The 25,393-nt window shown below is 43.7% G+C and overlaps 1 protein-coding gene across 1 annotated transcript in view; it reads right to left on the bottom strand.

Annotated features, from left to right (window-relative positions):
• Atp2b1 (ATPase plasma membrane Ca2+ transporting 1) overlaps positions 1–23,983 on the bottom strand; it is a 105,293-nt gene extending 81,310 nt beyond the window's left edge. The window contains exon 1 of the mRNA XM_051139637.1: positions 23,845–23,983. The gene's annotated coding sequence lies outside the window, so the exon portion shown is untranslated. The remainder of the gene's footprint in view (positions 1–23,844) is intronic.
• Positions 23,984–25,393: the final 1,410 nt, after the last annotated feature.

Below are 25,393 nucleotides of genomic sequence, written 5' to 3'. Positions count from 1 at the left end.
CAAGGTTGCTGGCAGAAATCTAACTCAAAGAGATAAGCATTAGATAAGATCAGGTTTTTGTGTATTCATAGTCTCAGGCAATGATATAACCTGACAACAATTTCTTTTGTACAATCAGTGAGGTCTCATTGATATATCAACAATCACTACTGAGGGTGACTGAGCTAACAACAATTAAAGGTGCAGGTTAAGACTATAAGGTGCACTGAAGTTACAAAATATCTTGAAGATAAACTGTAGACCAGGGGAATAAGCTCCAAGGATCAAAAGTAAGAACTGTAGCTTGGGACAATAAATCATTTTATGCCATCTTGTCCATTAAGCTACCAAATATTTATTATCAGTGGAGACACAATACAGTTCCATACATACAGGACAAAGCTGCTTCAGCCACTATCACTCCCAGAATCTAACATACCACCTGAAGCTAAAGCTCAGATACTATCCTGAACAATACTAACTGTGAATGGTTGGGAATGGGACCCGAGTTTTCACCCATCTGTAGGATCCTGGGTAAAGTGGAGTACCACTGGGGCCCATCTATAAAGCAGATGGTTGGATCAGGTTCTCAGAGCTTTTCTAGCTTTGCCCTGTGCCCAGAATGCTTTAAGTCCATGATTCCAAGGGCAGGCATCTATGCCCCATTTAGTGGACACAGACCCACTCACCCTTCTAGCATACAGTCTCCTCTACCAAAAAATATATATGAAGAGGTCACCCTCCCAAAAGGTCACATTCATTACTGAATGCACATTCATGAATGAACATAGATGCATTACTGGGTTTGTGTTAATGGCTCAGAACCCTGGTTCACTGTATTAAATTTAGTTCCTACATTCCTTGTTGGTTCTAATTAATAAAAACAGGTGGCCTTTAAAATTAGTTTTGAATACTGTTTTGGGGGAGTTGTTTTGGTTTGGTTTGGTTTGGTTTTTTTGTTTTTGTCTTTTTCAAGACAGGGTTTCTCTGTGTAGTTCTGGCTGTCCTGGAATTCACTCTGTAGACCAGGCTGTCCTTGAACTCACAGATCTGCCTGCCTCCGCCTCCTGCTGGGATTAAAGGCGTGAGCTACCACCACTCATCTAAACACTGGGACATTCTATTTCAGGCTCCTATTTACCAATGCAGACCAAAGAGTCACTCCATTACTGCCTGTCTTGTCAGGTCCTTAGAAGCTATTAAGCTGAGTACAGGACTTCCTATTAAATTTAAACATCAGATAATCAACAAATAACTTTTAGACCACACATGTCCCATGCAATATTTGGAACACACAAAAAAAACATTCATTTGCAAACTGGTCCTGTTTTCTATGATTACAAAGCCCAGTTTCCAAGGAAACAATTTTAAAAGTAGATTAAACATCAAATGCAATTTGGCTTTTCTTTGATTCTGAAGGAAACTGGGTCTTCCAGGAGCTGAGCATCACCTTAGTCTAGTCTCACAGCCCACCACACTTACACACACTGGAAATGAATTGTAAGGCAACAGACTGTCCATCTGGCCTGTGTTCCTGGCCCTATAGAGTAACTACTATGCTTCTGAGAGTAAGCTTAAAGACGTCACCTACCCAATTAGCAGTTGGGCAGGGGAGCCTCTAAGCCACATTCTGCCCAGGCTCAGAAAGACTTCTTCATCCTCACTCTATCCTCTCATTTCCTGTATTAGTATTTATACTGTTTGTTTGTTTGTTCAGATACCAATCAGTTTGGGAGACAGTGCTTATTATCCTCACACCCGTGGCTTACCTTGTGTGAAAGATGCAGCCTTTCACACAAATACAATGTTTGGCTTCTATTAATTTGCTCTTTATTTATCGTGAAACAAGATCTCATGTGTCACAGCCTGACCGTAAACTCCTGAGCCTCCTGCCTCTACCCCACCAAATGATGGGACCACAGGTATGCAGCACCATGACTTGCTAATCAGTGTTTTCTAAACAGCAAATGGCTGTAGATCACTATACACAGAGGTGTGATGGCGCTTCTGAATCATATTGACTCTCGTGACAAATCTGCAGGGCTCTTATTTTAATAAAAATCACACTGGCTGTTTTACTTTTCTCTAGTTTAAATATGGACTGTATAGAAGCCCCAATTCCTTACTTTTTGGAAGTTTGGATTCTCCATAGTTAGACTTCATTAGGCATTTGATAAAATTTCTAAACTTTTAAAAAATAGATGTTATTTCTACTATGCGATGTGGCTATTAAAAAATTACAAAAACTCCAATTTTAACTATACCAGAATATACACAGGTTAGCAAAAGGCTGCTTGTTACCAAGAAGTAATTATCTTCTGCCATCCTGATGCTTGAGTCATCTGCAGCTTCTACTTTCAGTGCTTTTTAAGGAAAACATCTCAAAGACAGAAAGTCTATGTTTTGTTTTAAAAAGATATGCTTGAATACCTTTTATAATTTTGTTAATACGTCTCATTAATAAGGTTGGTGTCTAATCCCTTTGTAAAGATAATGGCAAAGTTGTGGCTCACCCCTTTCTTGGGGCATTAGCAAAGTTGCCCCACAGAAACTGTCAGAGGCAAGTCCCTACACAAAGCAGTATCTTACAACACAGAATTTCCTAAGTCCATCGGGTCATTAAACTCCTGAGCCCAAATTTAACAGAAGTGTCGTTAAACTTTAAGCGCATGTTTTAGCATCTATTATTTGCCACTAGTTAATTCTGAAAAGAATGCCCTTCTCCGTGTTTTCTCCTTCCCTGGAACCATCAGAAACACCACAGTTCATTAACAATCACTATGTCTCCTTCATCCCCACCCTGATGGTATGCATTCGCCCTTTATGACCAGGGTAACACCACCAAATGTGGCCGCACACACCTGAAAGCCCAGCATTTGGGAGGTGGAGGCAGGAGGCCCGAAGAACAAGTCCAGCTGCATGAGGCCCTATCTCAAAGAAAGAAGAAAAGGATTAGGATTATGTCAAATATACATTGCTTGCTTGCTATTTCAAATGAGTGGAACAATCTAAACAGAACTAGATTTAAACAGGGCCCTTTAAAACCAACATTTAGTCGATAAAATTAATTAAATGCATAATATCTGGAACATTTTCACAGCAACAGTTGGATGAACAGGCAAGCGGTTCAAGAATGATCCAAGAACATTTTAATTTCTCTCTCTCTCTCTCTCTCTCTCTCTCTCTCTCTCTCTCTCTCTCTCTCTCTGAGACATATCATGATATGTCAGGGGCACAATTATGGGCAATGGAAAGAACAGCCACCTAGAACTAGAGAAGTGGCTCACATGCCTTTCAGGCCTATGGGGCACCTGGGCAGGTCAACTCAATTATGTCTTTGTCTACAGAGAAAGGAATTATTACCTTATCAGGAATGCTACCATAAAGATCAAAGCACAGCACCTGCTGATGCAATATGCTTTTCACACAGTCCCTAACTATGTAAGAAAATCAGACTCTTTAGCCTCTTGACTACAAAAAGGAGAGCCAAGGAGCCAAACCCATTCTCTTAAACTCAAGGCAAAGTGCAAAATCCATGTCTCAAGCACTTACCAGGAAAAACTTGAGCCATGGGGTATGTGGCATGGAACGGTTTGAATGAAAATGGCCTCCACAGGCCCATGGGGGGAGGGGGGGTGGCACTATTTAAGACTTGTGGCTCCAACAGAACTGGAGCCTACCATAGTTGTCCATTGAAAGGCTACACCCAGCAGGGGATCCAAACAAAAGCCGAGTCTCACAGCTAAACTTTGGGCAGAGCGCAGGGAGTCCTGTGGATGAGTTGGGGGATAGAAGATCCGGGAGGGGACAGGGGCTCCACAAGGAGACCAACAAAGCCAACAAAATCTGGGCCCAGGGAGGCTGGCAGAGACAGATGGACCAAACATGGACGATGCATGGAGAGGACCCAGGCCCTCAGACAGGCATCTCAGTCTCCATATGTGTCCTCTAGTGTCTGTACCATGGACTCTGTTGACTGCACTGATTACTTCCCCCTGGCGGGGTTCCTTACCAGGCCACGAAGAGGATGCAGGCAGTCCTAATGAGATTTGATAGGCTGGAGTCAGTTGGTAGGGGAGAAGGGCTCCCCCTCTCTGAGGAATAAAGGAGAGGAGGGAAGGAGGGTGGGACTGGGAGGAAATGAGGGAGGGGAGCTATGATTGGGGTGTAAAGGGAATAAATTTTTAAAAATAAAAATTAAAAAAAGGAGGGGGGAGACTTGTGGCCGTGTTTGGAGTACGTGTGGCTTTGTTGAAGGAAGTATGTCACTGGGGGGGTTGGGGGTGGGGGGTGGGCTGTGAGGTCCCAGGCACTCAAGCCTGACCCAGTGCTCACTCACTGCTCCTGCTGTCTGACGATGCAGCTGTAGGACTCTCAGCCGCCTCTCCGGCACCCTATCTGCCTGAAGGCCACTTTGCTTCTCGCCATGACAATAACAGGCTAAAACCTCTGAAACTGTAAGCCAGGCCTAATTAAATGTTTCCCTTTTTCTAAGGGTTGCCAAGGTCATGGTGTCTCTTCCCAGCAACAAAACCCTCACTGAGACATGACATAAATGAAAAACTTACAAAGATAGGAACTAAATAATTTGCATAAAAACCTTTTGCCAACCTATGACAAATTTCCCTGGACAATTTTTAAAAGCCGAGCACAATGAAGTCAGCAGGTGAAACATGATTACTCTTCAGCTTCAGACCTGCACTCTCCCAGGAGCTCTGCTAGGTCCAGGGGCTACAGTGTCAGCAGCTAACCCCTAAGGAACCCCCACCCTCATCCAGAGGCAACAGACCTGCAAGTAGATACATCGAAGACAACACACGATACTTTAGAGACACTCAGGACTGGAGAGGCGGCTGGCAGGCAAGGTGTTTGTTATAGAAGCATGAAGGGCTGGGGCTGGAGCCTCCGCAGGTACACACTTAAACATCCAGGTGTGGCAGGTAAAATCCCAGCACTGAGAGGGCAGGCAGAGGCCTGGGGGGGTTGGCCAGGCAGCAGCGGTTCGCGACCATGAGCTTCAATGAGAGACCCTGTGTGGAGTCACACAGGAAGACACCTGGCCTCCATACTCTCTCTCTCTCACACACACACACACACACACAGAGAGAGAGAGAGAGAGAGAGAGAGAGAGAGAGAGAGAGAGAGAGAGAGAGAGAGAGAGAGACAGACAGACAGACAGACAGACAGACAGACAGACAGACAGACAGACAGACACAGAGAGAAACACTCCATTCCCCTGGTTCCCACAGTCATTCTTTGAGCTTCTAAACACTACTAGCTTCCCAAATAAGAAATTCCATCCTTCTGTTATTGTTGAGTCCATGGGAATTTGAATCCCTCATTTCTGCTTAAAGTATCTTTCAAAAGTTTATAATTAAGAAAGAACACTGAAACCAAAAATCTAGTTTACACAGATTGCCTGTCACACGTCAGGCAGGCAATTATACAGGAGAAGATTGGCCTTATTCTCAGAAAAGGATTTTCAAATTAAGGAAGTGTAATGTTTCCTTTTTATACATTAGCACACGGGATCATTGTTACTTTAACAACAGAAATAAAAATAAGAAAACCACAATTAAAAAATAAGAAAGTTGGGGCTATGGAGAAGGGCTCAATGGGAAAAATTGTGTTTGCTGCTCGGGCCTGACAACCTGTAGCCAACCCCAGGGCCCACGTAAAAAGCAGATGCTGTGGTACACCAGTAATCTTAGCCTTCCTGAGACAGGCTCTCAGGCCACCTTGCCTGGGGTACCCTAGGAGACACTACCTCAACAAAGGACGGAAGTGGAGAAGAGACTCCAGAAAACGCTGGCCTCTGTGTTCCTCTCATGTGTGCATGCACAGAACTCTCTCCCACACTCAGGCAAATTAAAAATTAAATAAATAATGAAATATGAAATTCAAACAAATCTAGACATTCTGCTAAGCTACAAAGTTCCCTGCCCTCTGCAAAGGTTGTAGAGAACTTAAGGCCGCAAAACACGGGTTATAAAAGGTAACGCGCTGCTGTGATGCCTGCCATTCCCAACCCAAGATCAGCATGGTGACTCAGTTGACTTGAAACTGAAAATTTCTTGAACCTGAATTTCTCTATATTTAAAAATAATAATAATATCCCAGTAATAATTACAATCTTTACGCTTTTAGTTGAAAAACGAATTCTATTACATACAGTTCCTGAGAAAAGAACCGTCTCTTGCAGTCAGTACGAGTGTTATCTGTGTGCATACTTTTCACTCCCCTGCAACTGTTACTAAACTCATCCTTTATTTCCTACCTGATATTTCAGAGTCCAGGAAACTGACAGTATAAAGTGATCGCAACCCAGGCATGGGGCAGCAGCTGTGTAGGGAGGCTGGAGGGGTGGCTCCGCAAAGCCTGGCCTTTAAAAGCAGGCCTTAAACAGGAGCAGCATTTTGTGACACGAGGGGTTTAGTGAAGAGGAGTGTGACATCCAAAGGCAGGGAACAGTGAACAGGTGTTGTGCACGCCTGGAACCAGCAGGGTCTCCCAGTAAGACTGCGGGATGACTGTGCCTGCAGAACTGGGACCGCAGCAGGACTCAACCAGATGACCCCTAACTCCTCAGATACCCACCCTTTGACAGACCTAAGTGTTGTGAAGGGGTTTCAGCGTCCTTAATGATGTTAATTCCATGCGAAGGTTTTCCAGATACGGAGAACAGCAAAGAGCAAATGTTTTTTAACCAACTGTCCACGACTGTTAAATCTGATCCACTCAAAAATGTCATCTGAGGCCATCAAGATATCGGATTTGGTTTTTCTCTTTTTGGGGGTTTTTTGGTTTTTTAAAAACCACGATCCTTGTGCTTGCCTCCAAACAATTTTGTTTCTCAAATTTGTTCTGTCGTTTGCAATATTTTAGGAAACTGGTACAGGAATGAATCTGAAGTATGAGTAAACATACCAAGTAAACACCTTAACAAGAGAAGCGTTTGGGGTTTACAGGAGGACGTTTGGCTTCTTAAAAGGCTTTCCTGCCAATTTCCTGGTTTTTTACTTTGCTTTACACCGGCTCAGGAAGGTGGATGAACAACAGCCTCAGGCTAGCCCAGAAAACAGCCAACAGCCCCTTAGCCTTTCCGCTAGCCCTGTGCTGCCTTCATTCCTCACCGGTCCACGAAGCAATCAGTCCACTAATGGGACTCGTCCACAAGACTGGTGAGAGAAAAAGCTTTCATTGGGTAGTCCCGGTGGCCTGCAACTTGTTATGTAGATCAGGCTGGCCTAGAACTCATAAAGATACGCCATCCTCTACTTCTGGAGCGCTGAGATTAAAAGCGTATACCACCATGCCCAGCCAGGACTGTTATTAACTGACTTGAACATAAAAGCACATTGTGGTACACTTCTTTTATACCTGTAAGTTTTTCTTAAAAGTGACATTACTTACATAGGAAAAAAAAAAAAACCAAAGAAAATGACCACCCTACTTGTGTTGAAGTCCCAAGTACACAAATACCCACCACATGCCACTTCTGCGGCTGTCACGTTCATTTGAAAGGCCACCGTCCCAGCACTACCTATGGCTTTCAATGATGACCTGCAGCTTCTTGCATTTATTTGCAGTTTTCGTTTAAGCAAATATCTTTCAAGAACCCTAAAACCAATCTAAACTTCTTCAGCTTTGGGGGTATACACTTTATGAGGCTAGCAGCTGCCAGCAAATAGGCTGCAGGAGCGTGCTAAAGAACCCTGCCAACAGCTTTCCCTCACTTCAGGACAAAGATCCTCACCAGACAGCATCTCTCTTGGGAAACTATGGAGTCTGAGTCTATGGCTACATGAATTAGTATGTTATCAAGAAAGGAGGCAGGAGAAAAGTCCAAGGTTGCATGGCGGACTCATCACCAGGCCTCGGCTCGCTGTGGAAACACAAGCAATGCTCAATGCCGCTTAGGACAATCTTCAGCAGTAACTTTTAAGAACAGGAACAGTGGCAGCCAAAACCACTGAAAGCACATTACAGACGGCCCCCGCTACTTTGTAGGGGAAAAAGAGCTAGAAATGATACCCCCCTTTAAAATAGAGAACAGTCAAGGAAGTGGACAGGTGCACAAACACTGGTACTTGCAAGCAAGAAGCACCTGATGAAAACTCTCACAGAAAAGGAAATGAGAAAGAAGGAACAGCAGGTGTGCAGACTCATGGTTCTGCAGTCCCTTCCTGCTGCACATGCTCATGAGCGCGCGCGTGCGTGCGCGCGCACACACACACACCTACCTCTCCCTCTCTCCACCACCTCACCCGTTTCCCTTTTTCTTTTTTCATTTTAAACAGAGTGTCATGAAGCCCACTCTGGTTTTGAACTCCTGATTTTCTTGTCACCCCATCAAAAATAAATAAATATATATGTGTGTGTGTGTATATATATATATATATATATAAATATATATGTGTGTGTGTGTATATATATATATATATATATAATATGTTTTCAACTTAAAAATCTAAAGTTTGAAAAAAAAAATCAGAAAATGTGAAAACCTACTAAAATACCTTGAAATGTCTCTGCAATTTTATTTTACCTACAGTGTGGTGTTATTAGTTCCACACAAATTCCTCAGTTAAGGTTTAGACATTAGAACATCTGGAGTTTTCTAGAAGTAAAGTCTTGTAGAAGTACATTCTCCTTGCAGAAAGATTAATTTAGAAAGCATAAAGCAGTCGGTAACTTCAGCTAACACATCGGCCAACTCAAAGCTAAAGAAGAAGACAGGAGCTAGTGATGAATTCTCATTCCAAGCATACTATCGCTTCTAAGCGATGGCACAGGCATTTTATTTTTATTTGTTTTACTTAGTGTCTGTGCAGCCCATGTGTGCCTGGTACCTCAGAGGCCAGAAGAAGGAACCAGAGGCCCTGGAACTGGAGTGCTGGCATTTGTGAGCCACCACGTACAGTCTCAGGATCGAACCCAGGTCCTCTGGAGGAGAAGCTGGTGCTCGTAACAGCAGAGTGGAGCTGCCTCTCGTGCCCCAAACAAGTTATTTTACAGAACTCAGAAGCCAATGATACAAGCTCAAAACCACATATAAGATGCTCATCTAACGCTGGGAAGAACCTCACAGGTACAAATAGGCATCATGCCAAGGGCCTAGTAACAGAAACATTAATATTCTCTACTCTCAGGGAGGACAACAGCTCCCGGAAGTGTCAAACAGGTATGCAATTTTAAAAAGTGCCAGGGAAGATTGTAATAGGTCACAAACTACCACGTTTCTTTAAATTTAGTAATTAAAAAGAGGCACAGTCATAAGTGAGATAAGCACCTACAAATAAAGACGCACAACGAGGGATAATAACTAAATAATTTAACGTAGAGGAAAACCAACACAGTCCACACATAGGACCAGCCGTAGGATAGATCATACTAATCCATATCACGTTAAGGAGAAAAACTTAAATAGAGGGAAATTATGTTTCTTAAAACAATACAATCATATTTTATTACTCCAAGGATGTTAAAACATATAATTTAAACATTAAAACAATGAAATGCTAAAGCCAGTTAATTTAAAGAGTCAGTGGTTCTCTTTTAAATAATTTATCTTATATGCATAGATGGCTTTGTTTATGTGTAGTGTATGTGCCACGCATGTGCGTGGTGATTGTGGAGGACAGTAGAGGGCGCTGAGCCCCCTAGTCCTAGAGTCCTGGGAGGTTCTGAGCCACCATGTGGGTACTGGGAATCAAACCCAGGTTCCCTTGAAGAGAACAGTCAGTGCTCTTGACCACTGAGCCATCTCTCCAGCCTGATTTTCTTCTACTTTTACAGCATTCTGTATTTTCCAAACATATAATTAGTGCTCTTCTACTTTTAGGTAGTTAAAAAATCAGTAAGTCACTGCATTTGCAGGTAAGTCTGTGTGGTGTACGCGCATTTTCCTTTGTGTAGAGGCACACATGAGCCTGTGTGTGCAAGCGTGTGGACGCCAGATGGTGGTGACAGCAAGGTGCCTCCATTGTGCTCTCTACTGTATCTGAGGGCAGGGCCTCTCACTGGTTCAGCCACGCTAGCTACCCAGCTTGCTTCCTGGCTCCAACTCTCAAAGTCTAGACTTGAAGTGAGCCTCCATGCTCACCTGGCATTTGGTAAATGCTGGAGATCTGAACCGTCCTCACATTTGTGCGCCAGACACTTTACTCCCTCACTCATCTCCCCAGCCCCGAGAATAGTCTTTGAAAACAATTAAAAACCCTTTTCATCTTTTTTCTGTAAAGACTATTTTTCACCCACAAATTCCACAGAGGCCACTCACTCTAATGTCTTAGGACAGGATGCTACAGGTAGAAAGCTGGTATATGGGGATTCCTTTTATTCAATTATTTTAATTATTTCAATTTTAATTTCCCTTTATCTGTTCAAAGTAACTGGAATTACTTGGGTGTCAAGAAAAAATAGCTCTAAGCCATTACTATAATATTACAGATGGCAAGCCACTGTTCCTCATAATAAGAGACTTAGGAATTTGAACTTGGAAATACGTTGGGCTTAAAGGAGAAATCAGAGAAGTGGGGGAAACCTGTAAGTTGTTCACAGAATACCTTTGCCAAAGAAATGTTCAGTCAAATCCACATTACTCCTCTATGTTTCTGTAGAAGCAAGTTATTTTACACACAGTAACATCATTTGCGCAAACAGACACAAAAACTAACAGGTGACATATTTGGGGTACCTACACATTTTGGGGATATCTACATAGTTTTGATAAAAATCCTACAAGTGCAAGCTTATTTAAAGATCCAAAATGCTCTTCTACTTTTTTTTTTTTTTTAAAGAAAGCTTTATTTATTTTGTATACAGTGTTCTGCCTGGATGTACGCCTGCACACCAGAATAGGGCACTAGATCTCATTATAGATGGCTGTGAGCCACCATCTGGTTGCTGGGAATTGAACTCAGGACCTTTGGAAGAGAAGCCAGTGCTCTTAACCTCTGAGCCAACTCTCCAGCCCTACTTTTAAACATCAACAATCCCGTTAGTCGTCCCATGTCACTTTCTACTCAAAGGCAACTACAAACTACACTTTCTAATCTATTAGCTACTCGTTCTAGTATTACTTATGTTTTCAGATGTTAAATACCCAGCCCCACCACCACCACCGCCACCACATATATTAAAGGACGGTTATCAACCCGGGGTGCTACTGGGAGGCAGTAGACCTGCTGGAAGGAAGTTAGGCCACTGAGGGCTGCCCTCAAAGGAGATGCTGTAGCCCGCCCATTCCCTACTTCTGGGCTGCCCTGAGGTTACCAAGCCCTCTATCTGTCTATCGCGTGCTTCTGCCACAGCATGCCTCACCACAAGCCCAGAACAACGGGCCAAGGCTACCACGAACTCAAATCTCTGAAATCAGGGCCCACATCTGCCTCTCCTCTGTCGCATTGACTTGTTTGGGGCACACATTTTCACAGCGATGGCAAGGTGGGTAACACAGTACCTAGCTTTATCTTTACAGATCATTCTGGCATATATATAGTCCTTTCGCTAACACGTCTCTCCAACTCCCAGCACACACACACACATGAATGATACCTAAAGCTCTTTGATCTTAACAATAAAGAGATACTATAACTCAATAATAACAAACTGTGCCTTACTGGAACCAGACTGTCCATTAATAGGACCAAAATAGCTACAATTTCCATTAACAAATTGTGTTATAGCTATACAGTGACGTTCTCATCAGCAATAAAAAGAAACAGGCTATTAATAGATACAGCATGGACGAATTTCAAAATAATTGGATCAAATGAAAAGCCAGACTACAAAAAAGCATATACTGTATGATTCTAAGTACATGGTAATTGTAGAAATTTCAAATTAATCAGGACAGATCAGCGGTTACCCAAGGAACCATCAGGGGGCTGGTGGGAGGCGACAGAGACAGACATTTTTATGGGAGAGGACTATGCTTAGTAACTGGCTGTGTTTCCACTCAGATTGCCATCAACCAGAACTCAAGACTGTCACTTTAAACAACATAATGTTTACTGTGCAGTATGATACCTTAGTAAAGCAATAAGAATGAGGGGTGGAGAGGCAAATATGGAAAATGAAAGGTATTGACATCACTGTGTGGCTTTCTAACTATGGATTTCACTGCAGAAGACCTGACAAAGACTCTTTTTTTTTTTTTTTTTTTTTTGAACAAACACAAATCGAGATCTACAAGTTTTTCCCTTGAGCCAGAGAATGCTGCTCTTCTGGCCAGCACACAAACAGCTGAATGAGACGTGACCAGGATCTGCATGCACTCACTAAGGAATGTGATATCTTGGTTTTCAGCTGTGTGCCTCACTGTATTCAACTTCCCTAGAAAAGCGAGAGAGAATGCGGGGGTTGGGGGGAGAGAGACAGAGACAGACACAGAGGCACAGACAGAGTCTTCTATAATCTGGACAGATGAAGAAGATGGTCACAGAGCTACAACCAGAGCCTGGGGGGGGGGGGGAACCCTGAGATATAAACCAAGCAGCTCCTAGGCCTTCCTATCACTGGTTTGGAATTCAGCTTTTTAAGTGCACAAAGGCTACATCTCATTCAGCTGTTAGTGTCTGTCCTGCATAGGACCGTCCTCTGGCTTAAGAGCAAAGTTTTGAAAAGTGTCATTTATGTGTGTTAAAAAAAAAAAAAAAAAAAAAGTGTTTTTGTCAGATCTTCTACAGTGAAATCCATAGTTAGAAAGCCAACCGTCAATGTCCACACCTTTAATTTACCTTGTTTGTCTTAATTTTTTTAAAAAATCCTCTTACTGCTTTATTAAGGTATAATCCTATGCAGTAAACATGTTTAAAGCGGCAATCTTGGGTTCTGATGTATGGCTTTTGCAGCTCTTTCTGACATTTTAGTGAGGATTTCTTTTCTCTGAATTTGTGGGAAACTTGCTATTCACATTTTTAGTGCACACATGACAGGGAGCAACATTAATGCTAGCTACACGCACCTTCTTCTGACAAAAAACTCAAGACCACGTAGATTTTCAACAAATGTATTTATCTCCAGGAACCAAATAGAGCTTGTCACAATTGGAAAAACAAATAATAAAACACAGAAGAGTTCACAAAGTTTTTTAACTAAAGGCTAAAAAAGTGGAGTCTGCTAAGCTTAATGAAGGTTTCTGAAAGCTAAACTTAGAAAATTAAAAATCCTTGCCTTTTTATACTTTTCTGGGTGATGCCAGAGAAACTCAAGTGTTTCCATTTACTCAAACTCAGCATTTCTCTACCATGGCTTTGGTTGTTGTGAATATACAAAGTACCCAAATTCATGAGTGACTTCTCAAAGATACAAAAAAAAAAAGAAGAAGTTACAGCATGTCTCAGTTGACTTTGAGCAGGAGTTGAGGAGAAATGGATAGAATTATATAGCAAAGGAATGGGCGACTCACACAGCTACAGGCTTCAGCTGGCTGTATAATGTATATGCTGGTGGCACCTGGATAATATTCTAGTACAACAGGATCGACACTTACTGCATTATTCCTTGCTACTTTTGTTGGTGGTACTGATCCTTGCCTTCAAATTCCTTTTATTTTCCACTGATGAAACGACTCCTCTGCATCTTTGGACCAACCGCTGTATTTCAACTACAATGGTAAAGCTAAATCAGGACCAAGCCCCAATCCCTTCTATAACACCGTATCACAGTTCTGTCTATTTACACTGGTCAGGAAACACATTAATGGTCTCACTTAACTGTAGCCCACGTGTGCTACGATACTGACCAGCCAAGCAAGATACGCCTGCTGGTGCAATAGTGGCACAACTATTTGGCGGTAACCAACTGTTCTGTGATTGAACTGGAGACCTGCCCCACATTCATAATAGTTTTTTTTAATACCAGGTTACCTGGTATTACAAAAACTGTTCAAAAGCCTGTTTGAGGAGGTTATAGGCCCATGAAGGGAACATACTGCCATTGGCTCCCTAAATGAATGTGTTGTTAAACTGCCTACTAAGTTTTCATTTTTATACCTGTGAACCAATGTGGCACTCAGCCTGCAGCAGAGCTCCACACTGCAGCAGAGCAGTAGAGCGTGACGGGTGATGCAGACGTCTATCTAGTCAAATGCTGAGATAAGTAACTTTTGAGTGTTGAACTCTAAAGGTCTCTTTCTGTGTCTCTGTGTCTGTCTGTCTGTCTCTCTTTCTCTCTCACACACACACGGGGGGGGGGCACAGGGAGGGAGGGGAGGAAGGGACAGACGGATGGACGGACAGATAGACACACACACACTCAGAAAGGGAAGGAACAATTTGAGCTGGGGCATGGGGAGTAATTCCATAAAACATTTCCATTCAGATATGATACTGTAATGGTGAAAACAAGGCACAAGATCTGGCTCTTTAACATTCCTTCATGAGGGGAAAAGGTACCTAAGAGGCACCATTCCTTCCTGAGATGCTATCGACTGTTAAAGGCTGCTAAAGGTTTTCTTTAATGGTGTAACCACTAGCAGACTAATTTGGAAGAAGAGAACCAGAAGGAAAGGAAGCGGGTAACGGAGCCTAAAAAGGGGGTGCCACAAATATCAATAATAAATCAGATCTATACAAAATAGTGTCCAAAAATAAAAAAGTTTAAAGAAAAACAATAAACACCTAAAATATGAACCCTTAAAGGCTTTTCGAAAATTATATGTATAAGACTTAGAAGAGTCAAACAGTAGCACAATGTGCTAATTACTGGAAAATAGGTTAATTTTTTAGAGGTTCCCCTAAGTATTTTGAGAGTGATAATTTACATGGTAAATTTCTATAAATAATTATGTTTTAAGTTGGTGCTGTGTGTATAAAATGAGCATTTGGTAGAAATGATAGGTGTGGTCTTTGTTGACCTGAAGGCAGGTGGAAGGATGGCCACACCACTGTGCTTTAAACTTACACAGACTGCATCCTTATACTTGTTCCTGATGCCTACGGTTGTTGGACACTAGGTCACACAGACTTACAGTCCACTCAGTTTAAAAACCCTTTCTAAAAACAGTAGAACCTGCAATCCATGACAGCGCGACAAGCAGTCCTATCAGCACACAGGAACTGCAAGAGTATGGTATTTACATTATAAGCCATGATAAATGCTTCAAATTGTGGCCTTGTGCACCATACATCATACCAGTGGGTTTCACATAAACCCAAGAAGCACATCCCAACATTTATCTAGAAGAAAGACAAATATGGCACATGCCAAAAATGAAGTTAGTTATTTAAAAATATAATTTCCCCAATGACTTGTTCTCTTTTTTATTTTATTAATTCTTTTGAGAGTTGAGTGTCACATGTGTTTTGATTAAAAATATAAATCTTAACTACAATTACTTTTTAGAATCAGAATAAAGTCTAATAAGGATGAATATACTACACTGTTTACAAATGGAAAAAAAAGCTTCCCAAATAGAAGCTAAATTCTACTGTCTTAATAATATTCAATGAAAAGGAATCAGTCTTCCTTTTCCAGTTAAATTAGACTGTCCCATGAAGCAATGGAAGCACAAATAAAAAGTCAGAGACAAAACAGGCTTTAGAAAGTCAACTTCCTTCAACCTTCTCTATTACTTGTACCGTAACAAAAGGTACAAAATGTCTAACTCCTAAATCAAGAGGCAAAAAATACTGACTGAACATTTGTTGTCTGTAAGTCATCACCTTTGCTGTTTCTTCATCAACAAAATTTCAACTTCTCTATATTGTCTCCAGTATAGAAAGGGGATATGTAACGCAAGACATGTACAACTGGGGCTGGAGAGATGCCTTCAGTAGCTGAGCAACTGCTGCTCTTCCAAAGGACCTGAGATCTGTTCCCAGCACCCATATCAGGTGGCTCACAACTGCCTGTAACTAAAGCTCAAAGGATCCACAGCCTTCATGAGCACCTGCACACACACAGGGTACATAAACATATGCAAGCACACAAAGACATCTAAGTAAAAAAAAAAAAAAAAAGTAGGGCCAGGCGTGGTGGCACACACCTGTAATCCCAGCACTCAGGAGGCAGAGGCTGGTGGATCACTGTGAGTTCGAGGTCAGCCTCGTCTCCAAAATGAGTCCAGGACAGCCAAGGCTCAAAAAACCAACCAAACAAACAAACAAACAAACAAAAACCTTAAAAACAAAAACAAGAAGCGTATAGCTAAGAATAGAAATATAGATGAATTTAGACAGGCAAATTAATGAAGAATGATTAGAAAGAATGGACAGGTGCTGAGCTTTGAGTAACAGGCATACTTAGACCAGAGGATCTAGGTTTTCTCAGGTTAGAGGGCACACATACGAAGTCACAGCAAAGGGAACAGGGAGACAGCCAGGTGATACACTGTCTCCAGCGGACAGTCAACGGTGCTATGTATTCAGCCCTGTTGTCAACTCCAGAAGACATTAATCCTCTGAGGTTATATTGTGAATGGCACCTCCTGCAAGTAGTGACTCTGGTTAGGAGCAAATTAAGGTTGCCAGATGGGGCAGATGTTCCACTAAGATGGTTGTGAAACAGAGGCAATACTGAACACATCTGGATAGGCTCCATCCATACTCTCACATTAAAAAAGTAAAGAAAGCCCAAGTGGGAAAACTGCATAAAGTGTACATTTAAGATTTCAGTTCTGTCCCCTTCCTCACATCAAACCCTTTATGTTTCTAAGAACCAGTGTTCACACTTTAGAAAACAATGGGCTACTTATGTGATGCAAGGTCTCCAGAATCAAGTTACATCTATATCTATATCTATAGATGTCAACATATCTTTATCTATACATATATAGATATATAAATATAGATCAAAGCAACCAGTGGTTCATTCAAAATCAGGTCCTTGTCTCTAGAGGCCCAGGTGATATTAACATTAATACAAAACCAGAATCCCAGACAGCTGGAGACCACAATGTGAGAAGTTACTATGCTTATAAACAGCAAATAACTTTCTTACCAAAGAAATAATTTAAATCATCTATTTTTTTTTTTAAAGGAGGAGGAGGAAGAGGGGGAGGAGGAAGAGGAAGGGAGGGGGACCAGGAAGGGGGGCAGTGGCAACAGCACTACTAAATGTTTTAGTGGAGAAATCAGGTAAGGCTTTAAAAAAACTGACAACAAATTTCAGCACAAATATGAAAAGTAGATTAAAGCAAAAGAACTGGGGATTCTGAGAACAAGATTATTTTAAAAGTCCTTCTGGCAAGAGAATATTCTAGGTTAATAAACAAGACAGATTACATTGCTAACAATACAATGATTATAAAAGCTCCTTTTAGGTTAAATAGCCAAATCCTTTCTAGGATCTACTTTTCAGAAGACATACACTTTATTCTTAAATTTATCAGGTCTGTGCAGTAGTCATACCAGTTTTCAGTGAAAAGTATTATCTCAGATTTCACAGTGTAAGCAGGCAGAGCAAGCAGTGGTCCATTCAAAAGTAGGCTCCTTGTCTCTAGAGGCCCAGGTGACAGTGGTATTGACACAAAACGTGAACCTCAGACTGCTGGAGACCAGACTGTGACAAGTATTATACTTGTAAACAGCAAGTAACTTCCTTACCAAAGAAATAATTTTAAATATCACATATTATTTAGTTAACATTGGTTTTGGAAAATTAATAGACAACAGCTTTTTAAAAACACACAGGGAGAAGTCTTCCCACTATGTCAAAAATACTAATTTAGATTTTCATAGTCATTAGTAAATTATACACCATGGTTCCTAAATGCTCCAAGGCTCAACCAGTAAGCCTAAGTTTTAAAAAGAAAAACAAGTTCAGTCGTCTTGAGATGGGCTTTGAAACTGCTTTCATTTTTAATGCATGTATAGGCTATTTATTACATAGATATACATGAAGCAAAACAGCTGCATTTTAAGACTGGTTTTAAACAGGAAACTTATGAAAGGCAGTTAGTCCATACATAGTATGTAATAGTTAAAGCTCCCCTAACAGTCAGATGAAATGGACCTTACAGTAGATTATCCAGCTACACACATTTTTAACATGCAGGTGAAACAGCACTGCCTTTTGTTTTGGTATACAGCTGGAAAGTTATCAGTATGGTGTCATTAATATTCTTGAAAGATCATCAGCATTAGCATGCTGTTTTTGAAGTGGCTGTTTGCTAAATGAAATTTAAAAGGGTCACTATTTGCATACTAGTTTACGTCCATTTATTAGAAAGATTTTCACCACTAACACAAAAAACAAAAGGTAGAATGATACCTAAAGACGCAGAACGATGATGACACAAGATGAATTACTTTTAGGAAAAGAAACCTGTGCTCAAATCCTTTGACGACAGCGGACATTTAGACGCAAAAATAAGAAAGGCATTGTCTGAGAGCTTACAATGCTTAATAAGTAACCACAGATAGACCTTCTGAAAGGCCACTCAGCACACACAGATAAGAGAAGTATTTTCCATCTATCAATTTTTGCAATTGTCACAAAAACTACCCATCCCCACAAGTCCAATTTTTCTACGACAGTCAAACCTATTCACAGACAAAATTTGACTATGTTAAAAACAAATCCGTGATTTCCTCTTGACTCATAAAGACTTTTAAAAACGATGTTACCATTTCCTATACTATAAACCTATAAATTCAGTATCACTTTTTCTGAATGCAGACTGGTAGGTCCCACCGCAAATCTGCTTCCTCAGAATTGATTGCAAGGGTAATGCCAGGGGACCTGCGCCTTGAGCCACTGTCCCAGGTAAGTGCAGAGAACCACTACCTGTTTCTGTGTGAGATTTGGGATGAAGTTTTGGGTTTCATGAAACTAAAAATCTCCTCACTGGGGACCTATTTAAACTTCTAAATTGCACTGCTCAACAAGTTAATACTCTAGAGAAATTTAGATTAACATACCTGTAGCAGAAAAGCAAGTACACAAAATATCACAGGAGTTGATGGGTGGGTTTTTTTTTTTTTTTTTTTGCGCTAGTATATTTTATTTCTAACTAAGTTATTGCAAAAAATAAGTCACTGAAAACAAGATTTTAAAAAATTATAAATTTAACTATAACATTTTACAAATGTTTATTATATTCACTCTCTCGCTGGTAAGCAAATCAGAGTATGTCTGAATTGTTTATATTATCCCAAGCATAAGCAATAGTTAAACTATAAAGCTATGCCTGGGCAAATTTATTTTTATTATATTATTAAATTTATGCTGATCCGAAGCTGACCTTTCATATACGTCCATAAGCATATACGGACACACATAGTGAGAAGACAGTGAGCAGAAGGAGGAAGGCGCCTCTGCATAATCCAGAGTCCGTGTCGGGCTGATTTATCTATCAGCTGTGTGACACTGGGCCTAGATAAATCACCTTGACTACCAAGGAGGGAAAGGCACAACTGTCTACGTAACTCATCTTGAAAAATCACTTGTTATGAGAATCAAACAGCACGGTCATGTTAAAAAACGACACTAAATAACTATCTGTATTTCTAAGTCACCAACAAGAGCAGGACCTGAAAAGCTACCATTCGGTATCTGCTATGCAACAGAGTTATCGGGAGAAAAATAAAAAATCCGCACCACATACATAGCCAGAGTTGATTTTTCAGGTATTATTAAATATTGGGTAGAACTGAGCATCTTCTATACTACAGATACTAAACGTAAAATTTCAAAAGGAGGAAGCAGGGAGGTCTATGAGTTCAGGGCTAGCCTGGTCTACATAGGAAGTTTCAGTCCAGTGAGGGATACATAGTAAGAATCCAACAGTTAAAAAACAGGCTTCCATTCATTTAACTAACATGTCCATTTTATTTCTAGTATGGTGATACTGAGAGCAGATAGGCTATGAGTTGTCGTCAAAATGTCACTCTATTTTCACTGGCAATTTCTATGATAAAACGATGTATTTGGTATGTGTATAAGTCCCATTCCTAAAGCTAAGGAATTGCTACTTCTTTTTGGAAATGGTCCTTGTATATCATTTTCCTTGTAATGTTACCCTCAGAGTCTGTAAAGCCCCAAATAAGCTGCTAATAGCACCTTTCCGCAAGACATTTACTAGACCGCAACTTTCCCTTCCAACAGATCAAGAAAATATCCTTACATGAGATGCAGAAGCTTAGGCTTGAAGTCTCTGCTCCCTGACCATTATTCTTTCTGGGTTTTTTTTTTTTTTTTTTTTCATACTAATTACAAAATTCAGCTCAAACCTTATATGCATAAAATTGTCAAATGTGATCTTCAATATTATTAAAGTTTTACTAAATGACAAATACTTTTAAAACTCATTTCATATAAGAGATTGTTCCACTTAAAAAGAACTTAACATGGTTGCCCAAGGAAACTAGTCAACTGAATCCTCAAATTAAGGATTTTATGAAAATACATTTAACAGTGTATTAATTATTCTGCATGCATCAACTTAACGGCTTTAAATGTCCTTTAACCTAGGGCCATATTCCATAGCTTTAAGGAGGCCTTGTAGCAGTGAAGGCATAAATAACCTATCATCTCAAACGGATTTTTTGTTTAATTATAGCTTAATACTTATCTACAGCTCAACATCTAATACTTTACAGTAGTCAGAAGAACTCACAAATGTTGAATTAAAATTTAAATACAGATAGAACAAAATAATAGCTTGTGGTCTGTAATTAAAACCTGCATTAGGTAGTATCTGTTAATTTATCCATTGTTTAAAAGCTACAGCTTTTTCTCCTCCACCTAAAGAGATAGTGTACCTTAAAATTTGCATTTGAGAAGGGAAAGAGAAGGATGCAGAGAGAGTGAGGAAACCTCATCAGCTTAGCTGTCACTAACTATAGCATCTCTTTCTTCCGAACCTGAAAAATCCCATTTATTTTTCTATGAGATAATCTGAGAGGAAGTAAAAGCAGAAGCCACATCTCCCAATATGGTCTCGATTAAACTTTGAATATAAGTACCCCTGCTTAATGTACTCATTCATATTATTTTAAAGCAAGTAATTATAGCCCCTCCCTGAAACCATGAAAGGCAGGTAAATGGAAGACAACAAATAAAGTACTATGTCCTATTCAGTCCAGAAAAACAATTTCACCAAATTTTCCGTATTTTAGAACCTGTTCATAGCTCAGCAGCTTAAAAAAAAATTAAAAAGCAAAAGTACCTCCATGCTGGTAGGTACTGGAATTTGCTGGAATGGCTAAACAACATGGACAACACTGTCACAGTACTATCTTTCCCTCAGTGGATCCACACCATCAATATCCTCTCATTTTATTATCAACATGAGTCAAACTAGTGCCTCACCTCAGCTCAGAATGCTATGTAAGGTCTCAAGCTTCAACTAAAAACAAAACGCCACAGTTTCCAACACAGTTGCTGAAATTCCTCAAGATCTAGAAACTGTAGAATAAAGAAAAATGAAGACAAGTCTCCTGACTTCTTAAGGGGCACACGGGTGAGGACAACTGCGATAAGAGGGCGTACTCTAAATTTTCACCATTTGATAGGAGTGGGGGTGGAGGGGTAACAAAATTTTAAATCAAAGGTGGCGCTCTGTCCTCGGCTCACCCGAATGTGACTCACTTTTGCAGACTATATGGTAGGAAATAACAGTTACTTTTCAAAGATCTTTGCAGTTACACCCAAGCCAAAATCAGGATAGAGATCCACCCTTAATGACAGCAATTTAACTGTCTTATCCAAAGCAAGGTAGAAACTAAAACAGCTCCCTGAAAATACGGCTTTAAAAGGCCTTTTTCATACACCAGCTCTCAAAAGCTCCCAACAAGAAAAAAAATATTCCTATTTACTTCAAATTTGAACTGACCGGGAGGGGAAAGGTGGGAGGGAGGAGAGTGTTAAATGAAGCATCCAAGTACAAAAAGCAGACTCTCCTCGTCCAATCCCTCTTTAATTCCCGCAATCCGCCCCTGCCACACACAAGGACAGGAGTCTCTCCCTAGGGAAGGAAGGCTGGTGGCAGGGCAAGTGAAGGCTCTCCATTCACTCACATGGGCCACCATCCAAAGGGATGCCCTATGAGCGCTTTATGCAAACCAGGCCCTTACAAGTACTTATTATTATAAAATACACCTACGCTGAGCAAGAACCTTATTTTTAAAGTAAGACTGTCCTCAGGTGGGGGAGGTGAAACACAACAAAGCCTTCCATGTTGAAAGGCAGACAGTCCAGACATATACCTACACACGTATGAAAAAAAATCCATATAACTAATTTATCAAGGACGGCAATCGATACCAAAAGGAGCCATTAGATTATTAATAAACCCAGAAAAGTAGCATGCATAGCAGCCAAAGGTGGCTGTCTGCGGCGCTCTAACCCACAGGGTGGGTGAGAAACAGCCTAGCGAAGAGGTTCGAGTCCTTAGGGGTCCTGCAGACAGACCCTTGTACCCACGCACCAGCTCCAGCTTTCCCTTGGGGTCCGACCACCGCAACAGCAAAAGCACTCACAATGCTAGAGTCCCGCAGTAAACTGGTGAATGGAATGCGCACTGAGACCGACCTGAGCAGAGACCAAAGCGCAGACCCAGGGGTCGCTAACTAGCTAAGCCACAAAATTCTCTTGCAAGATGAAACAGAGAGGAACCCCCTGCCCCCTCCGTTTCCCCCCACCCCCCGCGCAATTGGAATGACACCCTCCTTCTTACTGACCCTTTCCGGGGACCCTAGGATAGCACAGATTGGTTTGTTTTTTTTTTTTTCTTTTAAACTAAGTACATAAACATGAATCGGAAGCAACCGTGAACATCCTTGGAGGGCTGGACTCAAACCCTAAAGAGAGCGTCCATGCGGTTCTCCAACTCCCCGGGAGTCGCCGTCCAGTCTGACACGCATCTATCACATCACCCCCTCCGGGGGACCGACGATGAACCCTCACCTTGCACCCGCAGTACCTCCCGAGCCAGGGATTAAATGGGTGACCCTCCCGGGGCGCGGAGAGAGGGAGTGTCGGGCACCGGTGCCCTCAAGGTCACCACACGCCGGGGTGGGGGCGACCGGTGTTTGGATGGGCTGTGGCGGCACCTGAAGCAGCCCCGCGAAGTCGGAGAGCCGCGGGTGTAGACGAGAAGCCACCGGGACGGCGACTCCAAGCTGCACCCGGCGCTGAGGCGCGCGGCGAGGAAGCCTTCTCTCACCTTTACGGTCTCCTAGCTGGAGCGAACCCCGGCGGCTCCGCCAACTTCGCGGGGACCCGCCGCGCTCCACCCCGCGCCCAGCTGTCAGGACCCCCGCCGCGCCCTGCGCGCTCCACCCGGCCTCCCCGGCAGGTGACCGCCCCCGCCGCGGGCGGCCACCGGCCGCCACTCACCTCGCCCGCAGCGGGAACCATTTTTTTTCCGAGGGAAGAATCAAGGAAGGATAGGCGGGAGGGTCCGGGGGGGGGGGTGGCGGCGAGAGGTCGCGGGACGTGCCCGCAGCCGGCTCGCTGGGCTCGGGGAGCCACGCGGAGGTGCGGCTGCACCTCGGGGAGGAGGCGGCCGCGGAGCCCAGAGACTCAGCGTCCAGCAGCCGGGGCTCCCTACTCACGCTGCACCGCGAGGAGGCGGCGGCGGAGGAGGAGGCGGCGCCCGGACGGCCCCCGCCCAGAGCCCGGCGGCCGGCGAGTGGCCGCTCGCGTCCCCGCAGGACCCGCCTCCTCGGCTCCGCAAAGCCGCGCTCAGGGCGCGCCGCGCTCAGCACAGCAGCCCTACCGGCCCCGCGCCGTCGTCCGCAGCAGGAGCGGCGGCGGCGGGCAGGGTGCAGCCCGGGGCGGGGTCCAGGGACACCGGGAAGCAGAGGGTCGAACACAAGAGGATACAGCCAGCTCAGGGCAGGGGCCCGTGTGTGCACCGGGTGACCCGCGGGACCGCCCGAACAGGCAGGGAGGGGGGAGGACGGCGCTCACCCGTTCCGGTCCGACGCCCGCTCCCTTCTTCTCCACACCTCCACGCCTCCCGCTCCACGCTGGCGGCGCAGCTGCTCCCGCTGCCTCTGCCACCGCCGCCGATGCTCGCGCGGCCGCCGCTGCCGCCTTGGCTGGGCGCGGTCACGTGACGCGGCCCGCGGGGAGCCTGAGGGCGGGCGGGCGCGCGCGCGCGCACGAGCGGAGGTAGCGCGGCTCGGACCGAGACTGGCGCTTTCACCGCCTAGAGGGCGTTTAAGGGGAGGATCCGGCGAGCCCGTCCCCGGCTGCCGAGCGCGTGCCCGCGGGTGGGTGGGAGGGGGGAGAGAAGAACTAGACCTCGCTTCGCGCGGTACGGAAAGGGTGGCTGGAGTGCGGGGCGGGCGACTCGCGCCTCCGCGCGCCCCTCCCTCCCTCCCTCCCTTCCTTTTCTTGCGCGCGGGGCTCGCGGCTGCCCCCGCCCCCTCCTGCGCTCCCTATTCCCTCCTGCGACGGCCTCCGATTGGCCACTGGGCTCTGACGTCTGTGTTTCCATGACGTGTCGGGCCCGGGGAGGGGCACGGGAGGGGGCGGCGGGGGAGGAGGGGGCGGTGACTCGGTCAGTCACTGCCGCTGCCTCGGCGCGCGCCCGGGCGGCTCCCGCAACGCGTGGAGGCAGGAGATCGCCAACTGCAGCTGCAGTGGGACGCCCTTCACCTGGGGTCCCCGCTGGAGCCACACAACACACCCCGCGGCTGGAGGCGGAGGCGAAGCCCGGTGACCGGACGGTGGAGCAGCTCCTCGCGGTTGGGCGCCCACTCCCTAGCGGACCTGTCTCAGGTCCCGGACAGTGACGCACTCCCCCGGCAGCCACAGTGCCTCTCCCTCTTTGGGAAGAGAGCCCACTCTCCCGTGGGCGCGCTGGCCGGGCCGGCAGGCACCGGGGATCCCCGCTGCAGCGCCCGAATAGTGTCCTCGGGCCGGTGCAGACAGGCCTCGGACGGTCCGTGCTTAAAAGTCCTTGTGCTCCTCTTTCGGGTTTGCTTTTTTTTCCCCCTACCTGTGGCAAGCTAGTGGGTCTTTAATTCATAGTGCTTCAGCCCTATCCTCTTCTTTCCTGAGGAGAAAGAAACGAAAAGAAAAATCCTGCAGAGTAACGTGCAATATTTAGATAGTGAAAGGTAGCCGATTGCGGCCCAACCTTTCGAACATGTTGCAGTTAAAACCGCTAGTCATTGCATCTACTTTAAAAAAGGATATTCCTCACTGTAGACACACATTAGCCTGCCCCATCCTTGTCTGATCTCTTAGGTCTGAACTAAAGGTTCTCCCGATCGTTTAGACCTTATCAGGGTAATTTTCAGTATCACTTAACCAAGAGAAACAAAACAAAACACTTCTGTAGTGCTTTTTCTTGTTATTGTTCAAACCCCCCCTCTCGAAATGGAAGAATTAATAGTTTCAAGGCAAGTACTGCATTATGTATGTTCTCTGTGTGGTAGCATGTGTTTAAAAATAATGTGAAGGCTTGAGAACAAAATATTTGAGATTAAAAGCAAAATTTCCACGATAA

This window comes from Acomys russatus, chromosome 31 (genome assembly GCF_903995435.1).
Source record: "Acomys russatus chromosome 31, mAcoRus1.1, whole genome shotgun sequence".
In the NCBI taxonomy this organism is placed as follows: domain Eukaryota; kingdom Metazoa; phylum Chordata; class Mammalia; order Rodentia; family Muridae; genus Acomys; species Acomys russatus.
Note: the sequence above shows the minus strand (reverse complement) of the source record. Positions and strands in the feature narration are given on the sequence as shown.